This window comes from Lepisosteus platostomus, chromosome 2 (assembly GCF_059453375.1).
Source record: "Lepisosteus platostomus isolate fLepPlt1 chromosome 2, fLepPlt1.hap1, whole genome shotgun sequence".
Taxonomy (NCBI): domain Eukaryota; kingdom Metazoa; phylum Chordata; class Actinopteri; order Semionotiformes; family Lepisosteidae; genus Lepisosteus; species Lepisosteus platostomus.
Window position 1 is genome coordinate 8,764,902 of NC_142612.1, and position 20,888 is coordinate 8,785,789.

Sequence of the window (20,888 nt, forward strand, 5' to 3'; positions counted from 1 at the left end):
ATTGAAGTGAAATCCAATTCCATGATTGTGAATGATCTGACCAATAACCAACATAAAAAGTGAGGATCCCAGGACAGAACCTTGTTGAACACCCAAGTAAGAGGAATGACAAAAATGTAATAATGTACTCCTGGCAGACAACATAGATACCAAACCAATGATGGGAGTAAAATATGTACTCTACAAAATATGGGAGTAAAAGTAAAATTATCTAGGGATACCAGTAATACCTACAGTATATATACTGATGGAAAAAAGAAATGCAACATGTTCTGGAATGAGAATACTATAGTTATAGCTTCTTATATACTTTCACAAAAAGTTGTCAATTTGTTTTAAGCCCTGTGACCAGCACTACAGCTTGTGCAGTGAGGCATTGCAGCTTGCCAATCACACGAAAGCTTGTTAGGTGCACTTTCACCCAACAAGTTCCAGGTGGAACAATGCCTGATCAGGTCACCTTTAAAAAGGCCTAACTCAAAGCGTAGGTCACTCCACGAAAGAGGCAACACTTAGTCAGTTTTCTGTGCATCCCATAATGCCTCGATTGTCACCAGAAGCAAGGGAGAGGGCCATTGGCATGCTGCATGTCACGGACGTCCAAAGGGACTAACCGTGGGGAGCAGGAGAGCGGAAAAAGACCCATATGCGTAGCGGCGAGACGGGAAAAAGGCCCGGGCTCATTAGTGCAAAGAGTTCAGGAATGCCGTATAGAAACCTATGCACTCAGGGAGCGGATGTGGGGCGCCCTGGTGCTAGGCGGGTCTCAGGACATCCGAACGTCAATGCTGAGCGAGGACAGAGTGCAAGACCCGGAAATATATAGCCCAAGGGAAAGAGAGGGACAGGAAGGACAGCAGACCGGAAACTAGGGACAGGACAGAGAAGGAGCGCCCTCTGGTGGCAGAGGGTGTGACACTGCAGGCAGGCATGTCATGTGCCAGTGTTGCCAGACACTATAGAGTAAGCCACTCCACTGTGTCCCGACTGCAGAGAAGGTTTCAGCAGACTGGCAGGACAGAAAACCGTCCAAGATCCGGTCACCCTTGAGTGACCACACCAGAGCAGGACCGACACATTAGACTGGTCCATCTAAGAGTTTCAGATCTGCCACCTCTACTGCTGCTGAAACTGCTGGCGACCTGTCAGAGGCCCTCTGCTCACACCTCCTAGACGTCACACCCGACTGGCTTGGGCCAGACAGAGGCTGTGATGGACTCGTCAGCAGTGGCATCAGGTCCTCTTCACAGATGAGTCACTCTTCAGCCTGATCCATGCAGACAGGAGGGCCAGAGTTTGGAGGAGGAGGTGTTGCTTTTCTTTTTTCCATCGGTATACTTTTACATGCAAGCCAGCAGGATGTTATGTATGAGAAATTCAAAATCCAGAAAAAGAAGATCAAGTGACTTGGACTCAAATGCCATCAGCAAATCATTAACTACCATTACAAGGGTAATTCCTGTACAGTGTCACTGTCTAAAGCCTGAATGAAAATTAGTTCAAAGAGCTCATTAGATGTAAGCTGAACAGTCAAACTTGTTTTTGTCCACATATACCATCCTGCCATAAAAGTATTAACACTAACACCTGGTTTTAGGAGAGAAGGCAAACTTTTTCTCAGTCCCATTTCACCCCTGGCATTCAAAGTGATGTTTTTCAAAACTGAAGAATGCTATTCAGAACATACAGGAAAACTATGACCATTGTCTTGGAAAGAACAACATTCTCAAAGACATCAGGATTGGTCCTCATTGGCAGATCGTCTTTTCTTCAGAGGGATTCAGTTATCAAAAGATCTTTATCAGAACCTAAGAATTGTTCAATGTTAAAGGGCCTTCTCTCCCATTGCACCTTGTTAGAGTATAGTGTCCCTGTCACTATACTGGGGCATTAGGACCCACACAGATCACAGGGTGAGCATCCCTCACTGACCCCACTATCACGTCTTCCAGTAGCAAACTTTCTCCCAGGAGGTCTCCCATCGAGGTACTGACAAGGTTCACACCTGCTGAGCTTCAGTGGGCTGCCAGTTGTGCGTTGCAGGGTGATATGGCTGCCGGCCAAACCATTTCAATCATTTTTTTCTGCACCAAAGAGTTTTCAATGGGCAGCATGTTGTATAGAATTACAGAGCAGTCAAGCATAGTTTTGATGTTTTTTTCAACTTAATTTCTTGATGGCTTATTAGACTGTTAGACTGTTATGGCAGACATGCTTATGCCTACTCTACAACGTATTTGCCACTGTGGAATTTGTCTTTTCACATACCTCAACTTGCTCTCCATGAGACACACAAACAGGGAGAGAAGCTTGAGGTCAGAGCACAGGGTCAGCTTAACAGAGTAATTAATGTCAGGCAACTATTCACTAATAAGTAACTTAAGATCGTGGAAATGAGAAAAAAGCAAATACAGTTTCTAAACATATATTTGTGTTTGATTTGGCACAATCTTTTTTTATTACATCATACACCAACAGAGTATGGTGTCAGGACCGAAAGTGATGGTGGCGGACCCACAAATAGCAAGCAAATACGTACTTTCAAAGGCCAGACCCTTGTGTCTTTTGAGACAGTGATGTAACTTACAGAATCGGTAATGATCTTTTAAAATATACTATTCAATTTACTTTTTCAAAAAAAACAAATCACTTTTTCGTCTCAAATCATATTTCGTAATATTACCATTTTCAGCACACACAGACGCACATATATATTAGTTTTTAGGCTACTGCTTAAGCACTGTCATTTTTTGGAAAAATGTAAATAATAAATGATGGTGTCGTTTATATTGGAAATGCTATGGCCTTACTAACTGTAATTGTAAGATTTCAGTGTGCGGGTCATGTTTTCTTGTGTATTAGACAAAGCAATGATTCAAATTGCTTTGAACCATTGTCAAATCATGTCAAAGTCTTGAAACGGAAACAGCTCATTTAAAGAGGTTCTTTTTAAACCTTTTCTCTAAGTTAATTAAGCTAAACAACCATATATATATATATTTATTACTGGATGAAATGTTCTGTTTTCTGTGCGCACTGTTACTGAAGCGTATGTCCACTAAGGCACTGCAGGCAAAGCAGGTCTGAAGGACTGGTGGTGCGGAAGACAACACTGAAGGTATTTTTGATGGGGACTGTGAAAAGAATTGACGTTGTGTCACTTTAACCTATGACCTTTCAAAGAAAGAGCCAAGAGCACAGGAAATGGAAATAACCTCTGTCCCTCCATGCATGGTTCACTGCAGATCACAACCAAGCATGAATTACAGCGGGAGCAACACGCGTGGCCAGGGAGTGTGAGACCAGGAACAGGGGATTTAATTATTTCTCCCAACATTCAACAACAGCCCTCAACAGCAAAAGCACATTCGCAAAAAAAGCTCTACGGTTGCAGTCCTTTTATGTACCTTTATGTGAAAGTGAAGGATTTCAACAAATTAAGTCCAGTGTCTCTAACAAGCTTATCCTGCACCATTGTACATCTTCATCTGAATATAGAGTTGCTTCAGTAGGTTTTTATTCACTATTTAGGGAGAACCAGACAGCACAAAAGGACCAAAAAGAGATTGTGACATCTAAATAAAGGGTGAACTACTGCTACAACGACTACTAATAATAAATAACTTATTTTTATAAAGCACCTTCCCAAACCTAAAGACACTGAATTGTATATACTGATATACAATTAGTAGAATTGTTTATACAATCGGTACTGAACGCGTGCCGGAATCTTGTGTATCTCACAAATGAAAGAATAAAAAAAAGAATGTTGGAAGCCTAAACATTTACATTCATATGCAGGTTTCAGCTAACATCTCTAGTTGTAATATAACGATAAAGAAAATCCAGCACCTATGAGGCATAAATGCTAGAATATTGTTTTTCCATGTTTTTTTTAAATTGTCCTTCATTTTCTTTCTTATTCTTCTTGGTACGGGATTGTGTCTTGTGCATCACACTCGGCCCATTGCTATGGGGGGCAGGCCTGGTTTCCTCAGAAACATTCACTGTCATGCCTTCCGCTGTCCTCTGCTCTATCCAACCAGCAGTTCATACAAGTGACCTGCCGGTAACTGGAGTAGTGATGCAACTCCCACTGACTGTGCAAAATCACAGATGCCCAGAAAGTCACAGTGTTGCATGGGGAATACTGTGGCCAGCCTTGATAGTGCTCAGTCAATTGGTCACTGGCACTTGCTCAGTCCTGTTCCTTTGCAAGTTCATGACATACCCCAGGCTTGATCTGGTAACTAGGTACCTTGTGCTTCCAGACAGCCTTTACTCTCTTCCTCTATTTATGATCCTAACTCTGCTTAGCCTTTTCACTGAAAAACCATCCCACACCAGTAAAATACTTGTGCTTATGAACAGATATGAAAAAATCCTGATTTCAAAGGCCTTTGATAAAACCAAAAGTATATCAATCAATTTTTCAGAAACCATTGATACTTCAAGGGTCACAGTGAATCGCATGAATCAGAGCCTAACCTACAAACAGAGAGCACAAGGCAGGACCACACTTCTTTGTACACACTGAATGTGAGGCCACCCTTTTAAAAGGAAACCACAAACTGTAATCTGCTTTCATAATTTTCAGTTTCTGTACAACATCATAAGATGGCTAATGGCTAACATTTAACAAAAAAGGCTAGTGTGCCATCATTCTTAGAGTCTTTATTAAAATATCTGAAAAACAAGGATGCACAGACTCTTGATTTCTCAGTTGGGCGTTCCATTTATGTTACAATGCAACATTATCAGGAAATAATCAGATAATAAAAACAGCAAGAAAATTAGCAAAAACATGCACAACTGCACATTCGGGTAAAATGCTCAACCAAACCATTTTTCTGTTCCATAGAATAAGAAAACTTCAGGTTGGCATTACAGCAATAACAGTTTTGGGCAATGAAATTGACATGTCAAAACTTCCAATCACAATCTGATAAAGAATGTTCTTTCTGTGGCCGAAGCAAGCCTGTTAACTATTTCATGTTTCTCTCTCTAGAAAAGATAATAACACAACTGAAATTCAGACCAGATTTAAACGAATACTCTTTCCACCAGTCACAATAATGTCTGACTGATTAAAACACATTACAAACCCCCACCCGTGCCCCTCATGACAGCAAAGTGTCTCAGACAGCTATCAGAACTTTTAGGCGTTTCAATCTGATGCTGTCCTGTTTTATCAGGGCTGTGAAAAGTCCTTTCTCATTCCGCGGGTGAAATGTTATGGCCATTTAACAGGTACAGAAAGGAAAGATGATGCGTTAAAGCAAATATTGCCTGGGGCTGTGTTTTTTTCCCCCCTCTTTTATCATCACATCTTAATTTATAGTAGAATCATCATTATCACAACTGTCAGCCTCATTTAACCTTCCTGATCTCCCATGATTCTCTGCTGTCAGGTCTGATTGCCTGCCTTCTGCTTACTGACTGATAATAGTTGACTGATTAGCCCACCTCCAAAAGAAGACAATGATGTATAGAACCATGCAGCCTGTGCTATATATTAATGAGGAGCTTGCAAGGCTTTGATAAGACAGTGCAATGATACACAAGGGGGGCTTGTAGAACATCACAAGTAAAAGACCTAGGCCATCTTCTCTGCAGTAATTACCACCAGAGCAGTACAACGTTGACAAAGCATTCAAGAAGTTGTGTAACAAAACACTTGTGATTTTTCTTGCTGTTGTTACAGTACGGATTATTTCATCTAAATAGTTACAAACATTAAGGCAGGAACTACAAAGCATTTTTTTCTCGCTATCACTGTAATTAAAGATTTTAGTGTTATTGCAAAACAATCAAAGAAACTATGGAACAATCATTTTGTTTTATCAGTATTTTTTGTTGTTATGCCAAAGCAGTGCTTTATGAAGGGGCTACCACTAAAGATATTTACAGAATATTTCTCTTTTTTTTAAAATTTAAGTCCTTAATGCATGCCAATCTACAGATATTATGTCTGGTATATACTGATCAGAAAGGTAGGTAAAACAGGAAAATTCTTGTATAGGTCCTTAACTAAACAATTCTGTTTCACATTTTTTAGTACAGGCTTTGCATACACAAATGGGCCCAGTTTGTCCTGTATTTGTCATACAAAGCAGCTTATGTACGGCAGTAAAAATATTTGTGCTAAAAATTTTTTTTAAATCATTCCTTGTTGACTGTAAACCTTTTAAAGCATGTACTCTTTGGAATGTAAATATACTTAGTAGGCACAGCAATTAATATCTCATCTTCTTTGACATTTGAAGGCTGTTTATCTTTTTAACTGGGTCTTATCAAAGACTGTTACCTTTAAAAAGAAAAAAGCAGAAAGAAAGAAAGCTATTGGCATATTTGTATTGCTGCTGATGTACTTTGTAGGGCTTCGCTTCACCATTAGATACAAAGCTTCTGATGGCTACTTGAGTTTGAATGCACTGTTATTATAGGTATTACATGAAATTGCTTGTGTTATGTGAAGGGGATTATAGAGGTTCTGGATCAATAACTCCAGTGGATGTCGGGAGTGATTACAGTGCTCTGTCAATTTTCCCATTTGGCTGTCAGTACTGATTTACAACACGCTGCCTCTTTTATTCACATCAAATCACTCATTTCAATGGCAAATTCTATACATCTCAATTTGGTTCAAAAGCCGATTTGTGTAAAATAAATGTGCGACTAGTAGACTAATCTACATGTACTTAGGAATGAGGAGGAAAAAAATTAAGGAAGAATTCTCCAGTATGTCCATGGAATAATCTCTATCACTGGTGGAGATGTAGGGGAAAAAACCAAGGAATCTGACATCAAAACATGATAAATTGGGCAGATTTGAAGTACAATTTCTAATCGTTTTCATGGTCACTTGATTTTCCTCTGTCATTCTACCACATTTGCTTGGGTAGTCTGAGTGAACTGAACTGGAAAGGTACGTCGTGGGTATCTAGTTGTTAAATACGGGTATTATCTGTATTATGTTTTCAGAAATGGCAGGATATTTTTGTATTTTTGAACTTGCAAAAAAAGCACTATTCTCCTTTGAAATTTTTAGATTTAATAATGTTTTAAACAATGAAATATTATGAAATGATGCTTAAAACAAAGTATTGGGCTTTTTAATACATGTCATTAATCAGAAAAATTTAGTACACATTATACAGTACATTAAAAAATATAGTGAAGGCTCGAGTTAACTTTTAGAGAGTTCAGAAACAAATCTGGCAAATGAATCAGTTGCTGTTTACTTTGAAAAACGTCACATTTAAAATGTGTTTTTTTTTCCAAAGAAAAGATTTTTTGAAGCGGTTGGTTTCTATTGTGTTGTATTTTAACTATGTGCAGGAAAGTCTGCACACATTTTTAGCACCATGCTTTAAAAGGCATGTTTTAAACTGAAGCCATGGGTCACTGTTTTTTTTGTTTCTTTTAAATTCTCGGGAACACCTACTGTAACTGTTTGCACAGGAAGTAGAAGAGATGAACCTCATAGTTCAGACATAAGTAGCTGGAGCCTTCACTGTGCCACTGATTCTTCCCCCATCAGCAGTGCACGACTGGAACAGTGTTGTCAGGGACGGAGCGCTAAAAATGACCAAGGTATTCCGACTTTTTGAACAGTCGTGACCCCTGGAGGTTTCCAAATGCCTGCAACCTTGCATTGTTATCTGTAAGAGCTGCGTCAGTTCTCCAATCAATGCTAACTGTAGGCACTGTGGGGCCTGCAGTCTGAATGGGACACAGATGGCCTGTCAGTGTACCTTTCAAAGGAAAGCATGAGCCGTTCTTGTCTCTCCTGGGCTGGTACAAGTGCAGCAGCAGGTAGCAGGGATGAGCTGAGTGAATTTACCTACTGGTGAGTCTGGGTTGTGGGGAATAAATAGCAAAAAAATATATATGAATAAAAAAAACTGAATCTGCTAAAACATTAAAACAGCAAATAGCTGTACTGGGTTTCAAAGAGTTAATTTCATGGACAGCTGCAGACAAAATTGAGATATTACAGTATATGTTTTTAAGGAAAATAATTTAAATAATGGAATTCAATTCTATCCCTATATAATATCAAAATGCATTTGGAATGATTAAAAGGCTTATCCAGAAATACATTTAACTGCTATAAAACCTATAAAGATGAATACATTGTAAACAAATGCTGCAATGTTCCTTTCAGAGCCTTTAAATTTGTATTCTAGTAAAAAGATGGTGTCAAAAGTTAAGTCATCTTCAAACCTTTTGCTTTATTGTTAATGTATTGACACATTTTCAAAGAAATTCAATCAATAACAGTGAATACAGAACTAAAACAACACTATATACTCTTCCTTTGTTACTTGATTTGTTTAAAGGCAGCTTTTATTGTAATATTGTATTCATAAAGATGACATGGGTGACAGAAAGAATCAAAGAAGATACTAAAAACAATTTCCCTTTGTTAAAAAGTAGTAGCACTCAGAATGATGCAAAAATATTCAACATTTAACTGACTTAGATAATAGTATTAAATAAATGAAAAACTGCCATGAATTTCTGAGTTTGAATCAAGCATACCTACTTTTTACTTCTGAAGTCTTACTTCAAAATGACTGAGTCATGAAGGTGGAGAATGTCGAGGAGCAGTGACTCATCAAACCAGTTTCTATTAGAACATAAGAAAGGCTACAAATTATTTGGACAATCTAGCCGATTCGGTCGTTAGTGGTTAATTGATTCAAGGATCCCATCCATTTCTTGGCTTGCACAATATGGCTTGGTAGCTTGTTCCATACTCCCACATTTCTTTATTAACAGTCCTTCACATTCAGAGGACCGTTCTAACATTGAGGGTCTCCAGAAAAACAAGCAATACAATAGCAAACAGTCCGAAACCAGAATCATTGTGTACTGTGAAATACTGAACAGTTATTCCCAGGTGGTGCCCACTGTTTTCTAAATATATCAGGATGACAAATTTGTGAGAGGTCTCAAAAAACGAATTAGGAAGCACAATATTTCTTAATATCAAAAGGGCAAGCAGGGAATAATTAAACAAACAGGCTTCTTGTGTTTGACTTATTCTTCCAATTAAATCTTTCTTGGAGGGTTATAGTGCTCTTTAACTTCCTTCCCCTGTATCGCACAGTTTTTACCTCACACCTCTTTCTGACACTACAGATCAGGTGGTCTTTGAAAAACACTACTTGCACTGTTACCTTAGGTGAACCCTCCGAGATTTCTAAGGCTCAGAGTGCAAGAAAACGGAAACACTTTCAGGAACGCCCTCTCATATGTACTTGAAAATCTTAAATATTCTATTTTTCCCTCATGTTGAGCTTACGTTTTTGCAAAACCTTTGCATACTTAAAATATTGCTGAGAGCCATATTCTATACAAGAATGAAAAAACTGTGGAAGAAGGATAGAATGACAGAAACAACTGGCTTTGTCTGTAGATTAAACAATGTATTATCCTAAACAGTTATATCTTAAAATAAATCTAAAATGACTCTGCCTAGCAAAAACTATAGGCTGTAGACATTTTAGCAATTGTTAGTGTTTATTTATTCTTGTTTTTATATTACATACAGTACTATTCTACATTTTTCAATGTCTAGCATTAACACTGTAAATACTGTATCGATTATCTTAAAAGACAAGTCAAAACCACATTTTTGTACACAGAAGCAGAAAGAGCCCTTATAAAACAGGACAGTTTATACATTAGTGCAACAGAATCTGAAAAATGTAAATCATTTTATATTAACAGCATTTCAAAATGTTAATACAGTGTGAATTTGATTTAATATATACTGTATATAAAATAAGCCTTTTCTGCTGTGACAATCAGGTCTTGTCACAGTGAACATCCGCATAGAAAATTAAAAAATCCATTTTCTTCTCGAAGTGACCTGAGTTCTGTACAGGTCACTGCCTTATCTTGAAAGTGTACTAAAAATCACCTGATGCACTACATCTATATTTTGTTGACTTAGATAATCTCTGTCATTGATGAGTCATCAATAGGTTTTTAAAAAGTCTACTCTAGTGCAATTTAAAACATTCAACATTGAGCAAATGCCCTCTCTTTGATGTTTTAGAATTTTATTTTGGAATTGACTGTGTCCTGTAATGAATCTGATAAAGCACCAACAGGTCAAAAGGACTGACCTCTAATCAAATAAAACATTAGGGATTGTTAAAATTAAAATTACTGAAAGAAAACAGCTTTCAGTGATGTTTTATAAAAGGGCAATGAAAACATGAATAGTAACAAAACAGACCGGTTTAATACTAATTCTTACATTCTTTGCGTTTTCATGTACTGTACAGTATGTACAGCAGTTGATGAGAACTGCACATTTTCTGTTGTGAATGCTTTAACACAAAACGTGTTAAAAGCAATTTCACATTTTCCTTGTGCAATCAAATGCAATAAACTGGTATAAAATTACTTTGGAGTGAGTCCAAAATTTTACAGAACATATTACATTTTGACATTATCAGGAACATTCAAGATTCAATTCATGAATTGCCAACACGTTGTCTCCCAAATAAAGCTTCCAGAATAGCAATACTGTTGTTCTGGTTGGTAATTTTAATTTTCTGAGATACTTACTCTGGTATGTAGCCATTTACAGTGTACTGTCAATGCTGTTTCAAGCACAAAGCTGAAAAATGAAGAAAGACACTTAAGAATTCCTATATTTTGCTTTCACTGACACACTTCAAGACCCAGAACATCTATGAATCATGATTTATTATTATAACGACCCAATGACCAAAATAAATAGATACAGGAACTGAGCAGGTTATATAACAGGATTTTCTGAAAGAGATTATTCTGCAGCTGTAGGAGTTAGGCTGAGACCCCTCCAACTCATTTCATAGAAGACCCTGTCAAGCAGCCTTAATGTAAATTATTTTCCTTCACTTTTGTGTGGGCTACAGTTAAACCTAGGGTATAATGGGATTTTTTAGATAAGAAATTACTAGCGCAGGCCATTCTTTTGTCTCTACCAGGGAGTTTAATAGCTAAAGCAATAGAGAAAGGCTTTGGTTACCAGAGAAACGAAGAAAACAGACCCCAGTCTCCATGGTAAATAGAAAAGCCATTTGTAGCAGCCTTTTCAAACCTTGAACAGGCCTTAACAGTTCAGCTATAATCAGTACAGATTTAAACCATTATGTATTACCAGCTAAACTGCCTAATACACTACTCTGCACAGTTTGCATTGAAGACCAGCTACATAATCTAAAACAAACTTATATGTTAGGTAGTTATATAAACACCATTAGAGAAAATCACATTGAATTTAACTACAGTGTATCTATGTGATTCTTTGTTCTTAGGTGCACGAAAAGACTGTGTCAAATATTTTAAAAAAAAAGCAGGACCAGCAAGTAGAACTTGGTTACTGAAGCAGAGCCGTTTGAGAATTAAGACAAAACAATAAGCCTTTTGTAAGAAGCTTTACTAAATTTTAGCTTTCTTAAACAGTTTTGACTAATTCTTAAAATGCAGTTGACAGGTATCATCAGTATCAAGAAAGGTTCTTGAGGATCTCACTAAATTTAAAAGAGATGGGTGCAATGTAACAAAATCTATCATATAACTACTGTACATATTCTATATTTTATTATATGCTCAAACAAAAAGGAAATCTCTGCAACCTTTATTTTTGAATATTTGTTAAATCCAAATGCAGCAAATAAGAATGCACAAACAGTAAAGAACAAGATTCCTTTCAATTTTTTTTTTCAGAGCAGTAAGTCACATGTTTCAGAAGTTTCTGTAAAGGCTGTTAAAGATCCTTAAAGGTGGATTATTATTCCTTTTAATTGAACACGGGCATATTGAAAAAAAATTATTATGCTCTACTCTCCTACTACTCCTGGTAGAAAATGCCAAACAGCTGCACTTCATTCCAAGATAAAATGCAGCGGCTGGTATCTCCCTTTCACTTCAATCACTGGTAAGATATGACAAAATTACAGCGCACACAAAGAAAGTGGCTCCATAATTCCAGGATCCACAAACCCCACACTAAAACTACCTAAATTACCAGCATGTACTGTAAGTGCTTCTCATGGCTAAGCGTTTTGTCTTAGTTCTCAGTTTTGTCTTGGTTTTTTTTTCTGCTTCAGTAACCATCTCCTACTTGCTGGTCCTACCGCTTGTTATTGTGAGAGAGATGTACTGTATTTCTCGGCCCATCTGCAAATTTCATGTTTGTCAGTTTAAGGCATGTGCGATAGATTTGATTGAGATCATATTCTGATTTGTAAAGGTTCATTGAAGGATATACTGTACCACAAAAACTACCACAAAAAATAAAATCTATTTCCTTGTAAGTAATAAAAAAGATTAAGATTTTTCTTTTCATTTCAGGTGTTTTCCACAGAAAAGACCATTGTCTATGATTACCATCTTAGTGACTGGAGAATCATGGCAAACCAGGCTAATTACACTGTGGTCTGTTTATATTATAATTAATATAATTAAATTATACAAAAGAGATGACACAGTAATGTACTGAATAGCAGAACAACAGTTTAAATTGAAGATTTAATTCGTTCGTTTTTGAAAGAGAAACGGCAACCATTTTTTTTAAATGAAACAATAAGGTGAAGTGAATAAACACAGTGCTCATATATTTTGTGAATGCTGAACTGGTAATTTAATCAATAAGCAGCAACTCGAACACTAGTAAGTCTGTTTGAGTAATGACGGTTGTTTCTAACACCATAAAAGCAAACAATTAAGAAGGAAAGAGCTTACATGTTAAACTCACATATTGCAATAATTAATGAAGAAATTATTAGGCTTCTTCAACAAATGTGTAGAAGGCTCTGATTGTTTTTTTTTTACTATTTTTTAATTGATCTGCATCAGTATAACAAAGGTTTGCACTTCGGTTTTGACTGATGAACATTCATCTTGTCAACAGATCTAAATCAGATAATGAAATTCTTGACCATCCTCTCTCAATTCTTATGTCTAATATTTTAAAGTAATCAGAGGCATTTTTTCAGGCCGGTTTGGAGAATGTCCCTTTCATATTTTACAGTATTCTAATATAAAGTCTTTCACACCTGGCATTAGTTGTGGTGATTGTATGTTAATAATAGCCCGCACAGTACTTTACAGTAAATCAAGCTATTCAGTTTCCTGGTAGGTTTCTATGAGGGTATTCCTCTTTGTTCTCCATCATGATTTTTTCATTGCTGTGGTCTTTCATTTCAACCATGCTCAAATATCTTGTTTATTTTTCAGGACTCATTTATTATTCAATAATCAACATGTGACAATTCCAATCATGAGGTGAATAATTATTATTAAAAACAAACAGGTTTCATAGGAAATATGTACAGTCTTAAAAACTTTTTTCAAAAGTGGAGACAAGTTTTTGCTTATTGTTTCTCTTGTTATGGGTATAATGTAATAAGGGTTTATTTTAATATAACCCTGAATCGCTAAGTCAGCTTAGGTCGTTTCAGTGTAACTGTGTAGCACTCAAATCTGGAATATTTGTTTTTAGTTTAACATGGACTTCTTCCAAAATATTTTATTGCCCCTAATTATTAATATTTACTTACTGTTTCTCATTTGACAGAGTTCACAAAATACAATATATAACATTATATTTAGATGGACAAGAAACAAAACCAATAAACTCTGGTGTTTAGTGTTTTCCATGGATTTGCTACAGTTCATTCACAAAGCAATAAAAACTGGGCAGAAAACTAATAAATCACTGTGCAAAGTAACATTTCAAAGACTCAGCCAGAAGCATTGACTGACATTAGTGTGGTTACCAAAGCCCTTTGAAGAAATAATGGTTCCCTGATCCCAAATTAAGTCATATACACTTAGCATCAACAGAAAAGATTATCTTTCTTTTATCTGTAAAACAATAAGAAATGAGAACTGGTTGATTGGCAAGTGCTTTAATTACTGTATAGATTTCATAGTTAGCTTCCTAATTACACTTAACATCTGACTGCATTAAATTGGTATTTTATTGAGTTTGTAGAAACTGTAGATAATAGAGATTCAAGCCCAAGTGCATTCATATTGGACTCCTGTCATGCCTGTGAAAGGACATGTATTTTGGCAAAAGGACATAATAAACAAAAAAGAAAATAAAATATGCCAAGATATACTCAAATTAATATCAATATATATCTGTGCAAATTCTATTTCCTTTTCCTTGTTTTACTTGACAGGTTTTACTCTACAGTGGAGAACATTTCTGATCAGTTAAAAATCTTTTTTTCAGCAAGTCATAAAGGAATCTGTAAAATATGTGAAACCAACACTTAAATGAAGGCCCAGAAAAGGATTGACAGAAATAGGTAAAAGTTTCAGAGACATTAACTGAAATATGGAATGTGAGCTTCTCTGATGTATTTAAAAGTGCCATGCAGTTAAATGTAATTTACTCCCGTTTACAATTTTATAGAATAATCCCTGAGGGTTTATGACCAATCAGAAATGTGCTAATGACAAAAAGTGGTTCCAATATTCTGTCCAGCCCGTTTAAGTGATGGAACATGTAATATAAAAGCAATAATAGCGTGAATTTTATACTTTTATCACATATTACAGCAATTTGGGAGTGTATTATTTACATAGAAATGATGCAAATACGTCTGACCAAGTCGGTTTAAGTGAATCATTATGTATACTACTGATACATTTAGGGAAGTACAGAAAGTCAGGTATATTTCAAAATGCATTATACATCTCATGATGGAGCTTTTAAAAGCACCACCGATCTGTAATGTTATTAAGATTTAAGCTTCAATTACCACCATGAATCTACACCAATTGCAAGTGCGGCATCTATGATTTTTTTAAATGTGTTATTGTTAGAGGCTAATATCTTTTTTTTTAAGCAAAAGCCTAAATTATATGAAAAGGTACTTAAACAGATTTTTCCTGATTTTCTCCTGAATTTAAATGAAATACAAATGATCCATATATCTTTCTGGTTTCTTTTTCCATTGAATATGATCATTAACTGAGAAAGAGTGGCCAGTTAGCTTCTTGTCATGACTTACAAAGAATTGAAAGGCTATGATGCAATGGAAATAAGAATTTCAGGCTGCGTGTTTAATCATCCAAAAAGATCAATAGATTATTCCGTACAGTAATACGTTATAAATACATGAGGAAAAAAGGAACTTTTATTTTAAAACTGGTCAGACATGACCCTTTATCCTAGCTAGAAAACAGGACAGAATTATATGTACTAAGAGAAACCTGCTTTTTCTGTATTGTTTCCACCAAGATAATACAAAATAACACGGAATTCCTTAGGTGTTCATATTTCATTAAGTAGATCTGTCAAGGTATAAAAAGTACTACTATTTATTTCACATCGCCTCCCAAACAATTTGCATTTATTAGGTAAATTCATTATTATTAACTTACATGTCATACGGTATATGTCTTTTTCATTTTCTAACTGCTTTATCCAATACAGGGTCTTGGGGAAGCCAGAGGCTATCCCAGCAAGCATTGGGCACCAGGCAGGATACACCCTGATTGGGACAGTCCATCACAGATGTCTTATACTGTATTCATTATATAGAAACAAAACATTGAGCCACTGCCGAACTAAAACAAACCAAACACCTAAAACACATTTTTTCTTCTTTCTTTATGTTCAGGTCATTATTGTCATACTTCACAGAAACATAAATTATAACCATCCCACATGGGGGAACATGATGGACCAAAACACTCTAAAAAAGTCCTGAACATTTTCATTCTGTGGTTGTGGTTTCTTTTTCCCTTTCTGTTTTAAATTCATTGCATGAGTGGCATATTGAAAATAATAATAATATCAATGTTCCTACTCTTATAGGTTTTAAGTTAAAGTAAAATTATTTGTCAAAAGTACAGATTCAGTGGGATGTTCTAATGAATTTGCACACCACCTATCCATATAGACTATACCATATGCATGTTTTTATTGTCATAGAATAGGATTGTACATACAGTATATGGTCTAGCTTTCAAAGTAATACTACATTTTCTTTGCAATAGTATCATCCAGAGAAGGAAAAGTTTCAGTTATCTTTAATAGTGGTAGAAATCCCAAAATATATTTCATGCAAATTCCAAACAACCGTGATGAGGAATGTACTGTAGCAATGCACTAAGCTTACTAAGTCAATCACTATATTGTAAAAACTGAAAATGGGACATAGAGTACTGAGAAAAGTGAAATTACAAAAAAATAAAAAGAAGTGACATTGTTATTGTCCTTAAAAACACTGAAACAATAAATACTAAGTATTTTTACAGTATACTAACATTTCATACTAACTCTTCCATACCATAAAGTATGCATCACACAATCCACCAACTACATGTTTTGTGAGTCAAACATTTGCTCCATTTACAAAAATTTGCATTCCCTTAGAGAACAGTGACAGCTTAAAACACTGAGATCTCTGTTTTGTTTAGAGCTACATACTGTGGCAACTATCTATAGGTTAGGAAGTGTCAGTGACAAAAAGCACAAAAGAAGCACATAAAAACTGATTATCCTGTCATTTGCTCTAAATTTCAATTTCAACATGTCATCTAAAGAAAAACTGTTATCCTGTCCAACAGTGAAGACAAAAAGGAGTTCACATTTTCTGCGGTCTTTTTTTCTGCTGTGAATGATTCCATATTTGCCATAGTGCGAAAAAATGTGTTAGACAGTTTTTGTGAAACTGAAGCATAATATCCTGGTGCAAAACAGTCACAACAGAGAAAAACCAATCTGACTCTTCCCATGAATCCAAGACAATGGTATATTTAAATGGAGCTTATAACAAAACGTCAGGAGGAGACCACACCCTAATCTCACCCACTGCCTACTTATTACGCATAAATATCGTACTTCTTGCTCACTCACTGCCTCTTTTCATTTTCTCTTCCCTCCTTCCCTTCTGTAGCAGCTCCCTGTCACATCCTTCATTAAGGGGAAGGGATTTCCGACAGCCTGCCCTTGTGGAAGGACATTCATTCTCCCCAGACTGGGGAGAGTTACTCCAACAAAGCTCACTATCTGTAACGGGAGTCAGTCCTGACTCCTGTGAAGTGCGTAGTTTAGGACCCTATGCAGACGGTATAATCCAGAAGTGACTGGAGTAGGACACCGGGGAAAAAATGGCGGAATCAGGATGGGATGACAGACGGGGGGTGTGTGACGACAGGGATCCAGTGCTCAAAGGGCGTGGCACAGCCGAACTAGTCCAAAACAGTCCAAATAGGGAAACCAGGGCACAGTCCAATATCCAAAACCGGGAGGTCCATCCAAGACGACGACAAGAATAAAAATAGGGAACGGGGACATGGAACAAGGAACATGGAAGCTAAAAGAAGAGTACCGAGGCCAGGCGCTCCGAGCCCTGGACTCAGCTTGGTTAGGACGCCGTTCTGAAGCCTATGCCCTCAAGCCACGGACCTGGGACGATTTGATGCTAGACGGGCCTCCTAGACTACACTGGGAATAGAGACTACCACTGACCAGCATTCATTCAATCACTGCATTACAATGGACATTGCACCCCTAACTCAGGTTGTATCATTGCAGTAAACAGGTCCGTTCATAGTGTGTATGAGAAACCAAATTAAATTGGAGTTAAATAATATCTGATTCATGAATTTGTGATTGACATTTGAGTCGGAATGGACACCATTATCAAGTCTTGTCATGTTTGATAATGGATCTCATTAGATTTTTTGATTTTCTGGACCTTTAGACTGTATTGTCTATCCTGTTTCCTGAGGTGTCAGGAACATTATGGATTAGCTATCCCTTAGTAATGCCAAGTGGAAAATGTTTGGGTATAGTTTGGTCTAGCAGTACATTATCAGGTTGGCAACACTGAGACAACTGGAGTGCAGGATTATCCTTTTGTTCATTTCTTTTAACCTGTGTAAACTGTGGTTGCACATAATGTTTGAATTGGACAACACTTATAGATACGTGACAGAATGCTTATAAGGTGGTTGGCCTAGACTGTCAGAGCTTACTACAAAAGGCATTTGTAAACATGAAAAACTTCAAGAATATTTTAGAGGACAAGAAAAAGAGAAAATAATCTAATCAATGTATCTGACATTAAGGGCAGCTGAAGATGGGAAACCAAAGACTTGGTGTTACTCCTACACATCTTTTCTTGATTCTTACCTGCTTCAGAAGTTTTTCTGCAAATATCCTGTAAAGACTATAAGTGTTTTCCTCACGCTGATACCTTTTTGCACACAAAGAGACTTGACTGAATGTTAGGATTAAATTCTCCAAAAGTTACCAGTGAGTACTCCTGTGTTTTTTGCTTTGGTATAGAAACTCTTAATCATTGCACAAATAAAAAATGAATACAAATTCTTCCACATGTCGGTTATAATTCTGCTTGCTAGAATCTTACTAAACGTTAAATGTATACTTGACATTTATTTATTTCTCTGATCAGCCAAGAGCTGAAAACACATTAGCTTGTAAGCATGTTTACATCAATTAATGAAAACAGTCCATCTGATCTAAATCCTACAGTAGTTATACCTGCCATCATTTCTCATTAACTATGTACAGTACACATCATAAACCTGCATACAATCTCATACGTGCAATCTCCTCTTTTTCACATTTTGTAGCATGTTTTTCTCCTCCACCTCATCCTTTACCGCTGTCCCTCACCCTACATGGCAGTCCCAGCCTCCTCATCCTATGGCCAGGAGTAAAGTGGGTGAAGCCAAAAGTCAACATATTTATAATACTCTATAAACATTCTCAAGAATATCTTACTTTGGGGGAGGTTATAATTCTTTGTGAAAAGTGTAACATATTTTTTCTCCTATAGCTCTTTCAGCAGCATTGTTTTCCTAACACTACGTATTTCACAGCTGACACTGAGATTCCATGTCTTTAATGTGGAAGATAGACCTGTCATTACAACATATTGGGCCTCCCTTATCTGAGATGTGTACGCACTGTATAAGTTCATATTTCCTAATTGCAGATGCATTAATGTCTCTAGAATTTTCAACAATATTCCATTTATATTGCAAGTGAAACCTAAATATAAGCATAATCACAGAAAACCTATTTAAAATATCTTCTACAGCTGCCAGAAAAGTGCATCCTGTTAATGTTCAGGCCTTGTCTTCTTCACTAAATCCTACAATCCACCTTTTTTTCCTGCTAAATAATTTCTTCTACCGTTAGGCCTGCAAAACTAATCAAACATTTGGCCTTCTAGCCAACTCTAACTTCTGAAAAACCAGATCCAAGCACACTGAATGAGATGTGCATGATGGAAAATGCATTGTTAGTTTGCTGTCAGCTTTGTTTCCTTTGCCTGGATCAAGGTCACCACAAGCAGAGACACATACTCTCCTTCCTCTCATCCTTAAGAATGGTGCTTATGAGTCAAACGCCTGCCTTCTGCTCCCAAATCACACAACGCCCTTTTCTGTATAAATCTTTATTTAAATCTTTATGAAATTCACCCTGTTGTAGTTTTTGGGCTATATAATGAACAAATATATTTCTTTTAAATCATTAATATGCAATGAGTTTGGTTATGCAAAGGTTCTTCTCTGAAGTATGTTTTTTGAACACAGTTAATGCAGTAATGCAGACAGAATCTCAGTATACTGTATACAATAGCATGTTTGCCATCAAAATCTACACTCTCACAATATTAACTGCTTATTTGCAATGATAACTGGGTTTGAATTTTTAGCAGTTCTAATTACAGTATGCCTCAGTAAGGTGTTCACTATATACTGTATATTTTTGAAGCAGTTGTGATAGATTGGTACCTGTTAAAACCAGTGATCGGTACCTCTTAATTCTATCCCTAACCCTAAAAATCCACCAAGAACATAAACACACTTTGAGCTAAAATCATTTTTAAAAAGCTAGTATAAAATTCAAAACCAAACAAGCTATTTTTTCATTCTCACAAACACCCACATATAACATGCAGTAATAATTGTAATCAATCAGTATGAGAAAGACCCTCTGTTTGGTCTACAGAGCCTTTTCTAAATTTATATACAGGACACTGTATATTCAGCTACAGACGGTTTAAGATTCTGATCAGCAGGAAAGAAAAACAGTCAGATAAGGAAGTCCTCCAGAGGTTTCCTGTGATCTTACACTCATTTCAAAGATCACTGAGACTAAACTAGAAACCTTTTGTGCAGCTGTAAAACCGTCACCTTTTATCATGATAAATAATTCAAAACATGATTGTACTTTTTATTGGAAAACCAAAGCTATGACATACCATTAGATTTTTTGGGGGGAAGAAAAGATAAAAAAAAAAACTCTACTTATGACAGGCATTTTTCTTACATTTATGAGATCTGTAGCTGCTGTTACTGGGTTATACATAATCTGTTTACAGTTCCTCATAGACATACATAGACAATGAAGAGTCATAATGATGATTGCAAACTCCTGACAAAATACAAGATACTCTTGATAAAGTTCTTGCAGATAAAAGAATATCTGTGTGGTGTGATGTACAAATAACACAAATAAATCTGTATGACTGGGTGTGAGGATAAAATCCATTAGTCCCATAATTATTTCAGAGCTGTCAATGTTTAGAAAGCTATTCTTTGAGAAATACAGATGTCGTTTTCGGGTTTGGTGTGCTAATTAACCTAGATGCACTAAAGTAATGAGTTCTCTCTGGTGACTATCCATTTGAAAAGGGAGCATTTTCCTGTGATCTTCTCAGGCCATATCATCAGGACATTGTCAGTGCAAACAATACCCTTATCTGGCTTCTTTTCAAGCCACCTGATTAACTGGGAAAAATAGAAACAGAAAGAAAAGGGCATGTCCTTGCACAGTAGCTGTAAATGTCAGCAAAAGGCCATGGGACCAGTAG

The 20,888-nt window shown here is 36.4% G+C and overlaps 2 long non-coding RNA genes across 2 annotated transcripts in view; one reads left to right on the plus strand and one right to left on the minus strand.

Moving 5' to 3' along the window:
- Positions 1-388: 388 nt before the first annotated feature.
- Positions 389-20,888, plus strand: part of LOC148675864 (uncharacterized) — a 125,698-nt gene continuing 105,198 nt past the window's right edge. Inside the window, exons 1-2 of the long non-coding RNA XR_015924871.1 lie at positions 389-589; positions 925-963. This is a non-coding gene — a long non-coding RNA (uncharacterized LOC148675864). The remainder of the gene's footprint in view (positions 590-924; positions 964-20,888) is intronic.
- Positions 7,114-10,650, minus strand: LOC148675865 (uncharacterized). The gene is made up of 3 exons (XR_015940849.1): positions 10,591-10,650; positions 8,552-8,635; positions 7,114-7,858 (listed from the first exon to the last, which is right to left on the minus strand). It is a non-coding gene; the product is annotated as an uncharacterized LOC148675865 (long non-coding RNA).